Raw genomic sequence first — 18,653 nt, 5'->3', positions numbered from 1 at the left:
AGGCACTCAGCTGGAATTTGTGACTCTAGGCATCAGAAGCATGTCAGTCTAATTTCCAAGTGTAGGCCCTGCTCCCTGCCCCCCTAGGATCTCTTAGATCTCACAGGGGTCCCCATATCCTTATTTCAATCTTCTCTCAGCACCAGCTGTTTTACGAACTAAACTTTGCTTACCAGCCTTTGGATCAAAGCACTTCAACACCTTTGATTTCCTTTGAGCCTTGGAACATGAATTTACTTGGATCCAAATCATTCCCAACATACCAAGAACCTACAGATGAAAAGGAATCCAGCAAGGGACCCATTGGCAGAGGGTCGGTGGCCTTGTGTCATCCTTCAGTGTATGGCACACCACGGGCACCCAGGAATGTCCTGGGGAGGTGTGGCATTGTCCCAGCAAGTACAGCCAACATGTGTACAGCTTGGGCTATAGCAGGGGTCATTTGCCTGGTTCAAAAATCCACTGTTCCTTTTAATACATGGCATGACCCATCTATATTAGGGTAAAGCATACCTCCTGGAGAAAGCAATCTTAAGATACAGTGAAGGATATGGTTTTTCATTTCTTTTTCTCAGATGTAAGCATCTGATTTGAACATTCCAGGCTGGCAGATCACTATGCCCCATGTAGCCATCAGCAACCCTGGTACCTTTCAGCTCGTCTCTGCATGTGCAGGAGCAGTGCTGCTTCAGTGTGGACTGTAGGCAAGTACCAGTCCATCAAACTTCTTGGTAAAAGTCCACCATGAATTGAGTCGCGACATGGATAACACGCTTTCAGAAACTTTTACCTCGATTTGACATTGCCATGACATCCAGGCACATGACCAGTGGACTCGTCTCACCGAACAGGTTGTAGACCAAAAGTTGGTCCGTGATAGATGGGAATTGGAGTCGGGTGGAAATCATGTTCTTCAACACAGGTAGTTTCAGGAGTTCTGCTTTAGAGTCTACTAATCTATCTGGTCATTTCTGTAGCCAGCAAGAAAGGGAGAAAGAGCATGGAAGAACCACACTCTGTGTCTTTTGCTGTTGTTGTTGTTGTTGTTGTTGTAGAGTAGCTGTTCCATTTTTATAGCATGAGAACAGTACAATCTACTACTTATTCTGCAGTAACTCGTTTCAGTGATTGAGAATTTCTGTGATATGCAGAGAGACGGCCTATATTTGGTCTCATCATCCACTTGATTCTAACATGATCTCTGCCCAAAGTTCCATTTCTTGGGCTTTGATATTTATTATTAAGCGCAAACGTTGCCTGCTTTTCACCTTGTCTTCTGCTTTCTGAGCAGGTTCAAACCACAGGAAGAAAAGAGGAGGCTAAAAGCTCAAAGTGAGTAAGTGTGAGAACCACAAGGAAGCCCACTGCTCCACAGTAGATGATCAAAACCACGTCCTCACGTGATAGGTGGCACTTGGAGAGGGCGTAGTCTGTGGGTGTGATGCTACACCCATAATGAAACTGGGGTTGTTTCTGTTCCTCCAACTGAAAGATGAGAGGCTGAGCTCGGGGATTCATCCCCCGTGCTGCACCTCTCAGGTGCTGTGCGTGTGGCCGCTGAGGACCAGTTGTGGCTGGAGCCAACACAGCAGCTTTTGCGATGCCTCCCGAGAGAGCACATCATAGTTCTCCTTAATGGGATGTTCTTTTCCTCCGGAGGAGCAACATCTTCCCCAGAACGGTTAGTGTCACTTCTCCAATATAGACGATAACGCCCTCGGGAGCAATTCAGTCTGTAAGAAACTTCAATGAGCTCTGCTTCTGCTTCAGAACAGAAGCTACAGCTGTCCCCCTTCAGTGCCATGCTGTTGACCATCACGAAGTTAATCCTTTCCAAGAAAACAGGCTTTCAGAGATGAACACTTTCTCAAACCGTTCTACTTCATATGTGTTCATCTCATACCAGTGCCATGGTTTCCAGCAACTACCTTTAGCTGCACATGACTCGGGTGTCTGAACATTTTCTGAAACTGCTCCACATCATCCCCCCACGCCTCAGGGGTGCTCCACTTCCCTTCATCAAAGACATCCTCCAGGATGAAGACGACTTCCGGCTGCAGCAACCACAGGGCTGTCTGGAAGCCTCTCTCCACCTGCCATTCCCTTCGTAATTCGTCCAGCCAGTGACCTAGGAATTCCCCGAGCAAGTGGGTGTCAGCCAAAAACATGACTTTGAGCACAGGCTCACGCGTGGCCTGTTCACCATCATAGGCTGCAGTTTTCACTTCAGGCCAATTACACCAAAAGATCACTAAGTAATAGATTAAAAATTCACAAAACAGAAGCACAGCAAAGACAATGAATTTCAACAGCAATCAACTCTTCCTCTTCAACGGATGAAAATTCTGTCTTCCAAACCTCAATCTGCTCATAGTCATTTCTCAAGCAACTAACAAATCCATCAAGGGTTCACCATGAGAAAACTGCAGAGCCCTGGGTAGGGTGATGGCATTCAGATCTTAGCTGGGTACTTGTAATTTTTCAGGAAAATCACCGATTCACCTCATCTTTTAAAGAGAGAGAGATTGGTATGAAGGTAGTTGGTTTCTGCTCCCCCAAATCAGAATGCGTTTGTAACAGCCACGCTTTTCCACTCTGTGCACAATGCCAGGCCTGTGGGGCGCACTGGGCGTGGTGCAGGAGCCCTTTCACCTGTGCCTGGCGACGGCTTCAGCAGCCGAGGGTCCCGGGCACTGCAGCCTGAGCCCGGCCGTGCACCCACCACACTCTGTGTCTTAAGATGTCATCTTGGGGATGGTTCATCCTCTTCTCACAATATGCAAGTGAGAACTTTTCAATATGGCCGCTGCCCCTAACACAAGGAACGTTGGGAAACCTGGACCCCCACTGTTAAGCGTGCATCCGCCACTGAACCCTCGCCACGGACGATGAGAAGAATGGATTTTGGTGAATGACTACTCGTCTTTTTTTTATCACGTCACCCTTCCTTATCACCCATTCCTGAATACAGCCCACTCAAAATCAAAGCCACCATTTCTACCAAAAAGAGTGACCAGCAGTCTTTCCTGTACACTCTCAACTCTCGGTTGGGACATGCAGGAGTAGGAAAATGCTGGACCAGCATCCAAGACCTGCTTACTATTCCTACCTCTGCAGCAAAATGACTCTGTGACCTGGAGGACATTGTTTTATCTCTGTGCTTCAGTTTCCTCCCTTGACGATCAGGGATCATAATATCTATCAGGTAAAATCATTGTTGGCCACGTACACCGTTTGTTAATAGTGATGGCTAACATTTATTGAGTGTTTGCTATGTGCCAGGTGCTGTTCTAAGTATGTTGCATGTATTAATCCATTTAACATTCACACCGACCCTATAAGAAGGGTTCTATTATTGTCTTCATTTCTACAGCTGAAAAAAAGTGAGGTACAGAGCAAGTAAAGAACTTGCCCAGGGTCACCAGAGTCCAAGTTCATAATCACTGCCTTCCTGCTTCCTTCACAGAGAGGTAAAGGGTTTTCAGAGTATTTTATCCTGTTTTCCTTGAATTTCCTGAACTTCCACTTTAGTTTATTGGCCATCTGGTCTGTCTCACTGTGAGATGAAGAATTCTTTCTAGGAAGGGACCATTGATTTTCCGTCCTCATGCCCCCAACCACAACCTATCTAGCCTGGTGCTTTCGTGTAAGAGTTTAGTGAATGTGTGTGGATGATGAATCTCGGTAAATACAGCAATGCAATTTTTATTGAACTCATGATGCCATCATGGAAATGGCATAAATTTGCCATCACCACACCTGGATTCAATCCCTCTTCTCCTGGATCCTAGCTGTGCTAGACTGGGCAAATTACTTATCCACCTAACCTCATGAAGCATTCTTTTTCTCTCCATTAAAATGGATGTAATATAGAGAAAAAGTTAAGTTCTTAAAGCCAAGGTTTCCTGTGGCAACTTCTGCCACTTATGGAATCATTCATAACACTGAGGAATATATCACTAATGCACACCTTCCCCAGCAGAGATTGGTGTGGCTGGAACAAGGGAAGGACCAAAGTGCAAAGCCATGCTGGCTCCTCTGTGCTGTTCAAAAGAGGGACTTGGAGAGAATGTGCCCCTGATGAGCAGACGTGCTAATGAGCTTCCAGGTAAGCCTAGAGGTGAGTAGGGCTGGAGAACTCACATTTTTATTCTGCAAAAGTGACTGGGAATCAAATGGGAGAGAGGAGATGAAAAGATGGGAAAGAAAAGGGACCCAGAAAAATGCAGGGTGAGGGCTTAGCTGGGAGGAGAAGGCCACATGGGAGAGAGTCCTCTTGTTGGAAATGGCCTACTAAATGCCAACAGAGGGATGTCTGGTGTTCAGTTTCTTTTCTTGCTTTACAGTGAGGCATCCCCATTCAACATTCTAAACCTTCAGTATAGTCTTCTACATACAAATGCTTTGAGTTAATACTATGTGTTTTGTGGTGGTGGGGTAGGGGAGGGAGTGCTCCATACCTGGGTGATGTGATCAGAAACGGACTGCAACATGAGAGGAACAGCAAGAGAATTTGCAAGAAGTCAGAGGAGCTTGAAGCCAGAGATCAACGGGAAAACATAAGCTCCCACCCCCAACATATCTCCTGAGAGATTAGAGGAAACTTGGCTGGCTGTGATCGTACACACAGCAGCATTGGAATCAACTTCATTTGTTTGTTTGTTTGTTTTTGAGACAGAGTCTCGCTCTGTCACCCAGGCTGGAGTGCAGTGGCATGATTTCAGCTCACTGCAACCTTCGCCTCCCGGGTTTGTGTGATTCTTATATCTCAGCCACCCGAGTAGCTGGGATTACAGGCACGCACCACCATGCCTGGCTAATTTTTTTTTTTTTTTTTTTTTTTGAGACGGAGTCTCGCTCTGTCGCCCAGGCTGGAGTACAGTGGCACAATCTCGGCTCACTGCAAGCTCCGCCTCCCTGGTTCACGCCATTCTCCTGCCTCAGCCTCTCCAAGTAGCTGGGACTACAGGCACCAGCCACCGCTAATTTTTGTATTTTTAGTAGAGACAGGGTTTCACCATGTTGGCCAGGCTGGTTGTGAATTCCTGACCTCAAGTGATCTGCCCACCTCAGCCTCCCAAAGTGCTGGGATTACAGGCCTGAATCAATTTAATTTAAATCTCAAAGGGCAGGGGACCTCTGCTGGCATCTAGGCTACAAAGGTATACTAATATCCAAGAGTCATTTCTAAAAATGTAAGCAGCCTGTATGGCATGGCCACCAACATAAGAATGAGATGCCAGCCTATATACCATCATGGTAATATGATAAACATCAGCGCTGCCAATACCTACCTCCTAGAGCTGCAAAAATTGTAAAAATATAATGACATACATAAAAACTCAACAATGTAAAATCCAGCACATATAGGTCCTAAATAAACACCAGTATTCTCTCTTCTTCAGGTAGGAAAGGGCCAACAGGATCCAAAGATCTGGGGGAGATGGAGTGGGAGACAGAAAAATGGAATTTGGGAAAGAGTTCAGAGTTCTGCCATCCTCCATCCCTGCCAACCCAAGTGCCTTTTAGAGGCAGAGGGAAAGGGAGGATCCCCCCACTCCTAAGGGGAGAAGAGAGCCAGCCTGGGCCTCCAGCATGACAGAGAGCAAACGGATGCTGGGGTGGTATGCTCCACCTGTGAACTTAGTGTCAAGAGATGGGACTTCCGAGGTCTACAGATTTATTTAGAAAAAAATCCAAAATAGTTTAGGCAAAAAGGAGGATTTACAGGCTCCCAGAAATTGAAAATGCCAAGGGATGTAAAGTTTTCAGGCTTAGTAGGATTCACGAGGTCAAACCACGACACACATCCCTTGGCTCCTCTGTCCTCCATTTTGACTTTATCCTCAGGTTCCATTTGGTGACAAGATGGCTGCCCATCACCCAGCCCATATCTCTCATGGTTCATGTCACTGGCCCATCCCTGAACCATCGCTGTGGCCAAGGAAACTAAATACACTGGTTAACCTTGGCCATTGTCTGGTGCTTACCTGCTCTCTGGCTTCACGTCATCCTATTCTCCCTCTCGCCTACTCTGTCTCCACTACATGGGCCTCCTTCTTCTTCCTCAAACAGCCCAGGCGTGCTTCACCTCAGGGCCTTGGCCCTTGCTCTTCCCTCTGCCCAGAGCATCTTCCCTCAGAGATCTGCATGGCTCCTTCCCACTTCTCCTTTGGATCTCTGCACAAATGTCACCTTCCCAGCGAGGACCCCTGGATTTGAACTCACACTGATACCACCTGCTGCACACACTCACATATTCCCTATTCCTGTCTCCTGTCTTATTTTTCTCTAGAGCAGATTCCATCATCAGATTGTAACTAAGCAAATAAGTAAAATAGGAGTGTGTTGGTCTCCCTCCAACCCACACTGGTAGAAAATAAATTCCATGAGGCCAAGGACTTTTGTCTATCCTGTTCACCACTCTATTCCCAGAACCTAGAATAATGCCTGGCACAGGCTGGGAGTGGTGGTGTGCATGTGTAATCCCAACACATTTGAGAGGCCAAGGTAGCAGGATTCCTTGAGCCCGGGAGTTTGAGACCAGCTTGGGCAATATAGCGAGACCCTGTGTCTATAAAAAATAATAATAAAAAAAAATTGGCGAGGCATGATAGTTTGTGCCTGTAGTCCCAGCTATTCAGGAGGTTGAAGTAGGAGGATCGCCTGAGCCCAGGAGGTCAAGTTTGCAGTAAGCTATGTTCACACCACCGCACTCCAGCCTGGGAGACAGAGCAAGACCCTGTCTCAAAACAATAATAATGTCTGGAACATAGAAAGTTATCAATAAATTGTTTAATAAATAAATAATAAGGTCACAAGCTCCAGATGTGGAAGGTCGGTAGGGGCTCCACTCAAAAGCCAGGGATTGAGGTCAAGGAGATGTGACTGCCTGAGTAAATGCGGCGAGAGGTAGCTACCAATGGGAGAGTGAATGGCAGCTTGGCCTCTGAAACAGATGTCCGATTTCCCTCCCTGTCCACACAAGCCATTCCCTGGCTTCCACCTCAGAGTCACAGCTGGAGCTTCCTAAAGCAATTCCCCCTCTTAATGTAGCACCTCGGAGTGCAGACCCAGCTTCCTTCCAATCCCATTCCCCAAACTAGCACTGGGCGCCTGGCCCCACGTGGACAGGGACACTTCAGTCTTGCTCTATCCACCCCAATCCCTTTATTCCCTTCCCCTCCACCCCACTCCCCTTTGTGCCTTTTTACATGACAATCAATAGTGGCCGGGCTTTGGGGATATTATCAGAGCCCTGATTGCAACCTCTAACATTATAATTCACAGGGTTGCGGGGAGCATTAGTACATCCAGGATAAATTAATTCAGTGTAAGTAAGCGCTTTGAAGCCGGGCACATCGCTCGGCTTTCGAAGCTTAAGCCCTGTTTAGATTACTTGATTAAAGTGGGTTCAAAGCTTCGGCGATCAATATATTTTGCTTAAGAGCAGTGTTGCTACAGAAGCAGATTTAATTGCATCCTGGTGCCCTGCCTTGCAGATAGCTCTTTAGAATATAATGAGATATCACAGAGCCAAAAATTGAGGGTGGTGGAGGGAGGGAGGAGGGATAGTCATTCAAGTCACCACCCTGGAAATGCTGGGGACACATATTTGGATGATATGAGCATAAATAATCTCCCAAAATGAGAAGTTGGGGAAAACTAAAGATGGCAATCTCTGCTTATAAAATCTTGACACACAAGACTCCAGAGGACAATCTCAGTTATCTGGCTGTTTTGAGGATGGATTCCTGGGTTGCGACTGGGGGAAACAATTAGTCCTCAATAATGTGACATTTTTAGGATTACAGGTTGGCACTTAATCAAAGTCAATGTGGTTAACGAGGGGGCTGACCGGATGGCCCCCACGAGGCAGGAGACAGTCGTCTGAGTCTGCAGCAGGAGCCTGGACTAGGAGTCCAGGATGGATGGGAAGAGAGGAAGTAACGTGTATCACATGCCTGCTGTGTGCTAGCTAGTGCTCTGGGAGTTTAATGCTTTTATTAGGTTGACGCAAAAATGATGGCGGATTTTTGCCACTACTTTTAATGGCAAAAACCATGATTACTTTTGCACCAACCTAATATTTTATTTAATTGTTAAGTAATGCTATTAAATGAATACAACTGTGCCCATTTTCCAGGGTTGGGCTGGTTGGGAAGGGAGTAAAGGCAGGATTTGAACCCCTGTTTCCCTGATTCTCAAAGCCATACTCTGCATCAGTTCTGGTCTCCATTCAGCCACTACCTACCTGTGGGAACACCTGCAAGTCATTTAAACAACCTGGGCTATAGTTATCTCTATTGTAAAATGAGAGGGAGCCTAAGCCTCCTCTGACTCAAAATCTTTGGTCTAGAATAACTCTGGCCTGGGAGTCAAGACAGCCTGGGTTTCTGTCTTTGCAACATCAACAAGCCGTGTGATGGGATCATCGTTTCACCCCTCTGCTGCATCTACCCATTTACGATGCCAAGTCATGATGCTTACCTGGCCGTGTGGTAGCAGTCAATGAGATGTCAGATGAGGGAGGCCTCTGACAAGTTGTAAATATCACACAAGTGAATCTATTTAAAATCTTTAAATCAGGTGGGCCACAAACTCATCTCCTTTAAAGGAGCAGAAAACTCTCTATGCCATCACGCCCTGACGTAGTCCAAAGACCAGCTGACCACGTGTATTAGTCTGTTCTCACGCTGCTAATAAAGACATACCCAAAACCGGGTAATTTATAAAGGAAAGAGGTTTAATTGACTCACAGTTCTGCATAGCTGGGGAGGCCTCAGGAAACTTACAATCATGGCAGAAAGCACCTCTTCACAGGGCAGCAGGAGGGAGAATAAGTGCCCAGCGAAGGGAGAAGCCCCTTTTAGCATCAGATCTCGTGAGAACTAATTCACTACCACCAGAACAGGATAGAGGAAACCACTCCTGTGATTCAATTATCTCCACCTGGTCCCTCCCACAACACATGAGGATTATGGGAACTACAATTCAAAATGAGATTTAGGTGGGGACATGGCTAAACCATATCGCCGTGGGAGAGGAGCCCTCCACCTACTGACAGCCACACTTTCCTCTATCCTTGCAGTTCTCTCTCCTCATGGGTTCCAAAAGGTTCACCCCTTGATGCTCAATTCTCTGTATGAAATCCAGGTAGCCTCATGCCTTTTCCTTTCCAAGTAAAACCCGATTACCTTGGAGGACAGGGCTGGGGTAGGAGAAGGGAGTGAGGAGAAGTGGCCTCCTCAGCAAACATCCCACGGAGGCGGTCTGCATCTCAAATACATTCTTCCTTTCACAGCCTGAGGCAGCTGACAGAGCGTGGGGGCTCCGGAAGCCTCCCTCCCTTAAGTTTCCATGTAAAATATTTTTATTTATGTTATAACAACATGATACAGCACCATATGCCCGTGAATCAGACCCAGTATAGAGTCTGCAGATTCGCCTCCCATTGGAGCTGAGCTGAGAGCAACAGACTTCAGAAAACTCAAAGGAGGACACATGCCCCAACTAGGGGGAAGCAGGAAAGGGACTGAGTGCATTTGCTTGTTGGCTCCTTGGGTAGGGGTGAAGGTGGGAAAGTGAAACAATATCTCCTGAAACTCTCATTCAGAGTTTCAAGAACATTCGTATTGGCCATCAAATCCCCTTTCAGGCTTTGGGAAACTCACCACCTTTTTGAGTATTTGTGGGTAGTATCATTGGCTCTCACTTTAAAAGCAGAAATTGCCAGACACTTGCTTTCCCAGCCTCCCTTGCAGCTAGGACATGGGCACATGAGAGAGGCTCCACCATCAGATGTACTTAACCAGAGTTCGCATCCAGGGTTAGCAACATAAAGAAGCAGGAATGGTAGAAGATGCAGCAAGATGGAGTTATGGAGCAGGGGGCAGTGACAGTGGCTTGAAGCTAGGGGTGGCATCTGGTGCTGGTGGCAGTATTGTGTATGGTGCTCAGTAGTGGTGGTGGGAGTGTCCTGCAGGCCAGTTCTGCAGCACGATTGGGGCATTGCTCCTGTGTGCATGACCCCAGCCTGGTTCTCCAGGCACTCCAGCAATTCCGTGAGCTCTCTTTGAATGCATCCCTTTGGTTAAGTTTTCTGTGGCTTCCTCTTAGAAGCTCTTTGTAGATGCAGAACAGAAATCAGAAAGCTGGGGCAAAGTCCTGGCTCCACTGAGCCTTGGTGAGATGGGGCACTTGCGCTGTACAATTTTTGAGTCCTATCCTGCACTGACACACCATGGTGGGAGAGGAAACCTCCAGAACATGCACAGCCTCCTCAGGCATGACACGCAGGCTCTTTAGTCAGACTGGAGTTTCAGTCCTCCTGCTTCTGCTACCCACTGTGTTCCTTGGAGACTTACATCAGAAAGCCTCAGTTTCCTCCTCTAAGAGTAGAACCTAAGAATAGTACCCATCACATAGAGTGAGGTAAGGGCTAAATGCAATAATCCATGTAAGAGACTCAATAAATTCTAAATCTAAGTCAGCACAGGAATTGATTGACACAAAGATGTCCTGAGCACTCCTCCTAAAATGAATTCCTGCAAAACGGTTTAAGCTTTCATGCTTACTTAAAACAATAATAATACGCATGCCACTTACTTTGCTTTAAAATTACACTTTAAGGCTGTTAGTAATTTTTCACATTTTTAACTCTTTTGAGCTTTACAGCTACCCTGTCTTAGTCCATTCCAGCTGCTGTAACAAAATACCATAGACTGGGTAGCTTCTAAACTACAGAAATTTATTTCTCATGGCTCTGAAGGCTGGGAAGTGCAAGACCAAAGTACCAGCAGGTTTGGTGTTTGGTGAGGGCTGGCTTCCTGGTTCATAGACAGCGTCTTCTCACCGTGTCCTTACATGGTAGAAGGAGAAAACAAACTCTCAGAGGTTTTATTATTTCATAAGGGCACTAATCCCATTCCTAAGGGCTCTGCCCTCATGGCTTAATCACCTCCCAAATGCCCTACCTCCTAATATCATCCCCTTGGGGGTGAAGATTTTGACATATGAATTCTGGGGGGACACGAACATTCAAACCATAGCATAACCTACACAAAGCAAATATTCTTATCCCTGTCTTAGAGAGGTAAGAGCCAGGGCTTAGAAAAAATAAAAATAAAAATAAATAAATAAATAAATAAATAAAAACTCACCCAAGGTCTATTAACTTGGAAGAGCAGGCTAGGATTAAAAACCAAGGTGTCTTTATGTGAATGTAGTTCCTAACTGTCCCTGAAGAGGTATGAGCCCCAAACAAGAAAATTATTTTTTGGCTCCAATGGTTTGTGCCCTTGTAGTTTCCCAGAGTCCCTGGAATCTAGCCATGGCTGAGAGCAGTTCTGCCCCTGGACTTTCCAACCATGTGAACTTGAAGCTCCCTGTGTTCACTTTAGTTTGAGTTGGTTCTTCTCGCTTGCCACCCAGAGCTCCAACTGGTTCAGAAGCTTCACCCCTCATGTTGTCTGCTTTTATCCGTTCCATTCGACAGCCATTCACTGAATTATTGTGATGTGCCAGGGACCATGTCAGGCCCTGGGGATGCAATGATGAATGAGGTACAGTCCCTGCCTTCAGAATGCAGCCACCCCATGAGCCAGGGGTTGCCAGATGCTCCCACTTCTGTTTTCTAGTCTAGGAAACCTAGGCTCAGAGAGATTGAAGGACTTCACTCAGGGTCATAGCTTTCTAGTGGCAGAGCCAAGAAAAGAACCCCAGCAGATAATTTTCTACAGAGAACATTACTTCACCATTGGAGTCCACAGCTGATGGATGAGGGCACAACTCAACCACAAGTCTCAGGGGTTGCTTCTATCCTTTGGAATCCAATAAAGACTGAAAGAATAAATAAGTTCCAGAAGGGCTTAGAGGAGCTCACATGAATGATGGAGCCAGAATGAGTTATTACGGGGCAAGTCAAAGAGGCTCACATCCCTAACCTTTAGAAATTGACTTCACCGAAGGCAGCTACTGTGTTCTTCCCATAAAGCATCTCTTGCTACTACTGTCAGAGACAGAACAAAGGGACAGACCAAACTTTATTCTGTGCTCGTTTAGTGGGTCTCATATTTCAAAGGTTTTGGTCTCTGCCTCCCTCAAGAAATAGGATCCAAGTGCCTCAGAACTTATAATCAGGAAACTGAATCCCTTGCAGGGTAGAAGCAATGGTAGGGGAGAAAGAGATTTGCTCCTGAGGTGAGTCAAATAAGCACAGAAATTCCCTACTTGGGCCCTTTCTTATAGCTCCAGAGGTAGTGCCTATAGTTCGAATGAGAACAAAGAAGGAGGTGGTCACAGCACAAAGCCACACATCACACTGCCTAGCCATCACCATGGCAACAGCAATGTCCCTGGGAAGCCGGGAAGAGGAAGCTGCTCCTGCCGCCATTTTCTGCGTAACAATCTGACTGGCAGCCTCTAGGTGATGGGGAAAACTGGGGACAGAGCCGGCCAAGTGTCCAGGCTCACTTCTGTCCAGAGGCACCCTTGTGTCCCTAAGTGCCACCTGACCTCCTCTGTTCCTTCTCCAAAGGCTCTTGAACACTATTCCCTCAATAGCGGGCTCCTTTCTTCTCCCTCCCAGCAGCCAGTTAGTGACCTACTTTTCAAACTTAACATTTCCCAGAATATCTGAACTAAATGAAGCCTCAGGTGTCATCTATTTCTACTGCTCCCCCATTTCCTCCCCCATTTTTCAGAGGAGGACAGGAAAGCCAGGCACATCATGTGATTTGTCCTGTGTCTTTTTCTAAGGAGCGCCATGACCAGAACACATTACTGTGAGCCAGACGATCTGTAACCCACAGCACCTCATTTTTCACTCCCCTAATAAAGTCCCATGTGCCAGGTTGATCTTCCCTCCTTCCCCCACCAGGTATCCTCGATGGCCAAAGTGGAGGAGCCGCAGCCAGAGACCTGCCTCCACCCCACCAACATGTTCCCTGTGTTCCTCTCCACAAGTTTACCATGGCAGTGGTTTTAGAAAAGAAGTCAGCTGAGGAGAGCCAGCTTGGATGACAGCACAGACTTACATTTCAGAGTCTCTAAAAAATTCCCTAAAAAGAAAGGCAATGGTGGATATTTACATTGTAATGTATTAGAATCAGCTTTAAATGATTTCAAAATGTTAAAACTCTCCCTATATTCTCAGCCTTTTGAGAGAACAACTATTCCCATTTTTTCCATCCTTTTTTCATTATTCATAGAAGGATCTATGAGCAAAATGATGTAGCAGCCATGTGCCCAACTGATCTCGGTCATGTGACGAGGTCTTCTCTGCAGAGGGACTCTAGGAATCCGTGCAACACAGACAGATGGGCCACACAGACCGCTTTCAAAATAAGGGTCCCTTCCTCACTTACCTTCTATGATGACAAGCATCTGCCTGAGCCTGAGGCTGAGCCTGAGAGTGGCTGAGGTGCCTGGGACCAGTGGTTCGCAGCCTTGACTACATATTCGAGTCACCTGGACATTAGTATTTTTTAAAACTCCTTGGGTGCTTCCCATGCGTGCTAAGGTTGAGCCCACTGCTCTAGGGGTTAGAAATGGTTCCACCAATTTTTGGTTAGCAGGTGATAGTGAGGGGCCTGGGGGCCAACTCTTACTTGTTGGAAACCCCTTCTGCTCCCTACAACCCTTGCAATGACTTGATCTACAGTGAGAATAATGCTGATGAATACAAACTGTTCAGCGGAAAGATTACAATGTGACAGAAGTTTTTATTTGCTTTTTAGTATATTTTATTTCTTATAAAATATAATACATGTATTAATATTATGTAAAACACAACAAATTATAGAAATAAATATTTAGATTTTATTTTAAATTTTGTTTTTATTTTACCTTCTTTTTACAGGTACACCTACAAATGAGTCCCTATTTGTAAACTAATGAGGAAGTGAAACATGCTCTTAAGTTAGGGCTGAGCCAAAGGACTTGACAACACAACACCATGACACTAAAACCTCTTGAGGCCAGGGGTCTGAAGTACTGGGACAGGATCCAGGAAATCCCATAAGGCAAAGGGACTGTAACATCTGCCCTGGGGCATTGGTAACTTTCTCCTGCACTAGCCTTGAGGCTCCACCCTCTGCACTCTGGGGTCTGGCAGGTTAAATCCTTAGACACCTTGATTCAGAGGATGAGTCTAGGTAGAAAGATCCAAGCTCACCATCCACATGGGAGAGACTATCTCCTGGTGAAAGGAAAGTCATTTCCGAAATCCGACATCCCTCCAATTATATATAACCTATTTTCTCCCTACCCTGTAACTTACTTTTTAAAATTTTTATTTGTTGTTGAAGTGAAATTCACATAGCATAAAATGAATGATTTTAACGTGAACAATCTGGTGGCCTTCAGTACATGCACAATGTTGTGTGACCACCACCTCTATTAAGTTCCAAAACACTTCTATCACCCAAGAGAAAACTCTATCCCAGTAAGCAGTTACTCCCCATTCCTTTCTCCCCCAGCCTGTGGCAACAACCAACACATTTTCTGTCTCTATGAACTTATCTATTCTGGACATTTCATATAATTGGAATCATGTACCATGTGACCTATGCATCTTTCATTTAGCATAATGTTTTTGAGGTCCATCCAGGTTGTAGCATGCATCAGTACTTCATTGCTTTCAATACCTGAATAATATTCAATTGCAAGGAAGTACCACAATTTGCTTATCCATTTGTCCACTGAGGGATGTTTGGGTTGTTTCCACCTTTTGGCTATTGGGAATAGTGCTGCTATGAACACGCATGTATGTATGTTTGTTTGAGTATCAGTTTTCAATTCGTTTGTGTATATACCTAGGAGTGGAATTGCTAGGTCATATGGTAATTTTATATTTACTTTTTGAAGAACAACTATACTCTTTCCCCAATCTACTTTTATAGAAGAAAATAATAGAAGCATAAAGAGGTCCTTCCATTCATGGGGAGCTGATATTAGGAGTCTTGACTTCTTGTCTCCTCTTCTTCCTGCCCCCTACAAGCCCTGCTACTGAAAATGTTAACATCATGCTTGGTCCTGAAGTTTGTGTTGTTGGCTGATGTTCCTGCATGTACTCTAAATTATGATGCTCTCCACAGAACTGTTGCCTGAGAAGAGACAAGATTAGGTGAAGTTCTACTGACTTTGGCAGTCCATAGGAAATTTCCTCTTGTTTCCAAATCCCACACATCTGCACATTTTATTACTCATGTCTTTCTCCCAAAAGTGGAAGGCGGAGGAAAATGCTTGTAGCTGAAAGTTCTGGCACAATGTATGTTTGGCTGCTAGAGTCACAAAGATGAATCATGGTATACACACTTTGTCTAGAGGGAGACATAGACCTATTCATTCAACATTCAAGGAATAAGTATTGAGTATGTATTAGCTCATTTAATACTCATACAAACCCTAGGAGGCTAAGTAATCATATTATTCCCACTTAACAGATGAGAAAATGAGGCAAAGAGACTTACTAATTTGCCCAAGATCACATGGATGGTAAGTGGAGATCCTGGGATTGGAGCCCAGGAAGCCTTTTGATAGCTCATGTCCCTGGGTCAATGCTCTATGCTCCTTGGGATGGGGGCATTTAACTCAACACCACTCATTGCACAGTGAAAGGATCCCGTGACCACCACCAACCTACCCAGATTCCCCCTCCCAACTGTCTGCCTTCCGCATTTGCCTAATACTAACAAAGACCCAGCAAGGTAGCGTATGCTCATCCTGATGCACAACCAGCTCCCTGCTGGCCAGCCCTGAGGGATCCCATGCAGGCGACTGGAGACAGATGAGGCGGAACTGGGCCACCTGCAAGGATGGGTTCAGAGCCAGTCAGACTCTCCCCTCCCTCCTCTGCACAGTGGCCTTTCTTTCCAAGGCACCTGCTCCCTACATCCCTGTCCTTTTCCTTCAGATGAGCCCCTTAGCCATCACTAGGCTGAGCCTCCTTCACAATCCAAGAAAATCTTCTGGTGAAATGCTGTTCTGGATTCCCTACTTCAGCACCTCCAAGACTGGGGGTTCCTCAGGAGTAAGGACCAAATCCTATTTACCTTTACATTTCCTAGAGCACATATTTATTGAACCAAATTACATTTCTGGCCAGGTGCAGTGGCTCATGCTTGTAATCCCAACATTCTGGGAGGCCAAGGCAGGAGGACTGCTTGAGCCCACGAGTTTGAGACCAGCCTGGGCAACAAGGTGAAACCCCCATCTCTACAAAAAATTAAAAAGTTAGCTGGGGCTGGTGGTGCACACCTGTGGTCCCAGCTCCTTGGGAGGCTGAGGCAGGAGGATCACTTGAGCCCAGGAGGTCATGCCACTGCACTCCAGTCTGGGCAGCAGAACAAGACCCTGTCTTAAAAAAAAAAAAAAAAAGATCTGATAATCTTTAAGAAGTGAAGCATTTAGAAAGAGGAAAATGAAATACAGAAAGGCAAGATAAATGAGGAAGCACAAGAAAGTCAAATTTAAGATTGGAAAGGGATATTAGAGATGGCTGAGGAAGGCACCGCAGCTATGTTGCACATGACTGGAGGATTTCCGCTCCTATTCCAGTGACAGACATTAGTAGTCAATCATAGATGTCTTTCCAACTTTCCATCTTCCGTTTTGGACTAAGCTTTCAAAATATTCTCAACACAGCGCACCACTACAGCAGAGTTGATGCTTGAGCTGAAACCTAATGCCATCCCTAATTTCTTATTTCAAAGATGAGGAAACTGGAGCCCAGTTGGGTTTCAGATGGTTAATTACAGGCTGGTCCCAGTATCTGGGTCCTCTAATGACTGAGCCCCAGATTCTCCACACTGGTTTCCAAACCTGAGGGCCACGTGGGGTAAGAAAGGGGACAGAAGAGATGAACAATAGCAGGTGCTAAGCTACTACCTAGAACACCAGTATGAATTTTGTTTGTTTAGAAAACAAAAATCTCATTAATTGTTTGAGTGCATGTATTTTCAAAAGTAATAGATGGTCACTGTAGAAAATTTGAAAACATCAAAAAGTAAAAGGAAAGCAATAAAAAAATCTGTAATCCCACCCCCCAAAGATAACTAATGTTAATATTTTGGTTATGATTTTTATATATTCTGGGGGTAGGTGAGTATGAGTGTATGTACATAAAAATACATATTTTAACAAAATCTGAATATTTCTGTGTATTCATATATGCACACACATATTTGTTATCTATCTTTTTTTGCTGTTTTTCCAGAATTGCTGCTGCTCAGACAGTGATATAGTGAGATGTAGGGTGAGGAGCAGCTTCAAGCATCAGGGAGCGAGATAGCCAGGTGAGAGTGCCTCATACTTTGATAGTATTATAATTTCTTGTCTAGGCCTGTGAAGTCAGAAGCACATGTTAACATATTAATGTTTTACCCCATTAACCAAATATATTTTTAAACATTAGCATACTCAATATTGTGGTATATGTGTAGGGGAAACCAGTGCTCTTACATTTGGCTTCAAGAAGTGTACATCAGTACAAATTTTCTGGAGGAATACATGTCAATAGGTAACAAAAACTTTGGAAAAACACATGTCCTTTGTTTAAGCAATTCTACTTCAGGAAATTATTTTAAGGAAATGAGGAATATATAACAAAAAAATGCACACTGAAGCTTTCATTATGATAGCAAAGAATTAGAAATAATTTAAATATCCAACAATATGACGGAACACAGTGCAGCTGTTAAAATATATTAAATAAGAATATCTAAAGATACACGTTTATACCATATTGCTAAGTAACAACATGCAGATTACAAAGCCGTGTGCCCAGCACAATCCTATTGTTGTATATATGTAATGTGTCTGGGTACATGCATTTGCATGCCTGTATGCGTGTATGTGTATATGTGTAGGAGTGTGTTTGTGTATGTGCATTAGGCTGGAGGTGCATATCTTAAATGAGCAGCTTTCTCATGAACAGCAGGGTGAGATTATAGATGAGTGTTTTTCTTTGGGCTCTTCTGTATTTATCATATTTTCATCAATGAATATGTATTACTTTGGTAATTTGAAATTTAAAAAAATGTTTTAAAAAAGCACCAGCCCATTTGCCACCTGACAGATGGGAAACTGCTCAAGCATAGAGAAAAACAATTGCTTTAAAGTTTTAAAATTAATATTTTTTTAAAAATGAGATTTGAGTCCACATAGTGAACTTTAGACAAGCTAATCAAGGTGCCCCTGGGGGATCAGACTCTAGTGTAGTTTTAAATAAATATCACTAATTTCCAGTCACTATTTGCTAAAATGAATCTGAAGGGTTTAAAACAAACCCTTCAGATTCCAAATCACATCGTTCTAAATGAACACCTTGGCTCTTCAATCCTGTTCTTCTAATCGGCCTCTTCTCTGTGATTAGGCAGGCCCCATCTGCCATTTTGCATCAGGCCAGCTTATGAACAATTGTCTAGAAAATGTGTAAAATACATAATAAAGCACGATTAGCTGAAAACCTTAATTAATCAGACATTTTTGGCTTTGTTTTTTAGGAGAAAGATCAAGATAAAATGTAACAGGCTTAAAAACGACAAAAAGCACTAAAGCTCAACTTCATGTGCGTCCTTTTGCCTGCTACACTTTCAAACTAATCCTAAAATACAAGCAAAAAGAAGCTCCGAAAAGCAAATAGAAGAAAA

At 44.6% G+C, this 18,653-nt stretch overlaps 1 pseudogene; it reads right to left on the bottom strand.

The window, feature by feature from the left end:
- Nucleotides 1-610: 610 nt before the first annotated feature.
- On the bottom strand, nucleotides 611-2,372 carry LOC129488714 (metallophosphoesterase 1-like; annotated as a pseudogene).
- Nucleotides 2,373-18,653: the final 16,281 nt, after the last annotated feature.

This window comes from Symphalangus syndactylus, chromosome 8 (genome assembly GCF_028878055.3).
Source record: "Symphalangus syndactylus isolate Jambi chromosome 8, NHGRI_mSymSyn1-v2.1_pri, whole genome shotgun sequence".
Classification (NCBI taxonomy): Eukaryota; Metazoa; Chordata; class Mammalia; order Primates; family Hylobatidae; genus Symphalangus; species Symphalangus syndactylus.
The sequence above is the reverse complement of the archived record's forward strand: the minus strand, read 5'-3'. Positions and strand labels throughout refer to the sequence as shown.